The following is a 2,231-nucleotide window of genomic DNA, read 5'->3' as shown; positions in this document are numbered from 1 at the left end:
GAGGTTTGTCCTGAATCTGTGTTCATGTTATTGAGGTGAGATGATTCAACCTTTAACTCAAACTAAGGGTGAGCATGTGAACTAGCTTGGCCAATCATTGTCTTCTGTCTCCTCTGGGCACATTGATTGGTTGAGAGAAAGGCAAGGCATCCACATTGACCCAGGGCAACTCCTTGTCAAGAATGTATTTGAACATTTTGGAGAGATACACTGACCTTTAGGTGCTTGCTTATTAGGTGTCACCTGGGAGGCATTTTCCAAACTTCTTTCAGGGAAAGAAAGTGGATAGGAGCCTCTTTATATCAAGATAGTGTCCCAAAAGCAGTTACCAAAGAGTTGATTCTGACTCATGGTGACCCTATGTGTGTCACAGTAGAACTGTGCTCCATAGGATTTTCAATGGCTGATTTTTCAGAAGTATATCACCAGATCTTTCTTCCAAGATGCCACCGGTGGACTCAAACTTTTAACTTTTCAGTTAGCAGCTGAATACATTAACCAGGCTTCTTATGATTTCTTATGATTTCAAACCAGGTGCAAACACTTGGTAGCCAGATTCTTCTAGGATCTTCTGTTAAAAAAAAATTCCCTGGATGGGGTTTCCAATGAACCTTTCTTGGGTAGAATTATCTTCTGCAACTAACAGGGATATCCTGTCATATACACATTCTAATACAGGGCTCCCAGAGAGTATCTTACCTCTGGCAAGTATTTTTTTGTGGGTCCTTTGTCTATATTAACAATCTGAATTATCCAAAATCGACATCTTAGTGACATTCTGGTGGCCCAGTCTCTCACCAACCAATGAAAGAAATACCGACAGGCAAAGTGGGAATGATTAGCTATCAAGTCACCTTCCTGGAACTGAGATCCAGCTACAGGGCCCAGAATGACCACATAGACTTGAATCCCTGAGCAGATAGGGGCGTCTGGTCAACACCACACAGAGAGGCCTGGGTAGGAAGAGAGTGTTAGAACATTCTGAAAGAGTGAAACAGTCTGGGATAGTGCTCTACTATGAGGGCACTGTGAGAATCAGACAGTCCCAGGCACCAGAGGACTTCAATAATTTCAGAGGATTTGTTCCAAGGTGTGGGAGCCCTAAAGCTGGGGCATTGCTTGCTCAAGTCTAAGGGGGATACTGTTTTGATCTCGACATTTTTTTTTCTCTGTCATTTTTGAGATGGTCAGAGCGAGAGCTCATTTAATTTTTTTTCCTTAATTCTGCATATCTCCCAGAATAGTAATTCTATTTTTACAAATTGTGTATTTTTTTAAAAGCAATCCCCACCTCTATCACCAGTATTCTTCAACACATGCAGGCACACACATGTACATGCAACGCTAAGTAGCATTCTTGTTAGAATTACTAAATTCTGAGATGAATAGAGAGGATTATGTAGAGTGTTCATCCTATATTCTCCCCTTACAGTAATTGATATAACATTAGTGAGATTTTACTGGTAAAATTGATTCAAATCAAACCGGAAAAACTCAGCCTCGAGAACTGAAAATGAGCTAAAAGATGGTAAGCAAAGAATAATAACATGTGGCAACGTCTTCAAATTATTCATATTTCAAGCTTTATATAATATGAAGTTGCAAAAATGTGTTTAACAAGGGCGGATTTTTATGTAATATATTTATTAATGATCAGGAAGCGGTACTGAGAGCACAATAATGCCATTTTCAGTGATGTTAAATTGGAAGGCATTAAAACATTTGAGACAACATATAAATAATACAAATAGAGTTATAGAGGTTATAAATATGGATGGCAGAGAGAACAGATATTTCAGAAATATTCAAAACAATTGTGTCTATAGGAAAATATAATTGAAAACAAAGGAGTCCTCAAATAGGATCTGGGTTCCATAATAGGATCTGGGTCCCATAATACTCTCTTGTAGTTTATGTCCTATGTCCAGTTGTGGCTGGTAATATGTGGTATTCCAAGTAGATTGTCAGAAGTAATAATACTGACATCAGACCATTGTAGATATATCCTCTGATTCTCTCAGTAGGTTTCATTGGCTTGTAGATTTTTAAAAAGTGATTTCTGCCTATATATTTAATTAGGCTTCACATTGACGTTGGTTTCTAATCAATTTACAGGATAAAATGCATACACTGATTCCACTCCTGAAAGAAGGAGACATCATTGTAGACTGTGTCAGTTAGCACCCACACCTGTAGGCAGAATTGGTGCAGGGCCTCCTCTCTAGAGGTTT

Source organism: Trichechus manatus, unplaced genomic scaffold (assembly GCF_000243295.1).
Source record: "Trichechus manatus latirostris isolate Lorelei unplaced genomic scaffold, TriManLat1.0 scaffold00052, whole genome shotgun sequence".
Taxonomy (NCBI): domain Eukaryota; kingdom Metazoa; phylum Chordata; class Mammalia; order Sirenia; family Trichechidae; genus Trichechus; species Trichechus manatus.
This window is presented reverse-complemented; position numbering follows the sequence as displayed.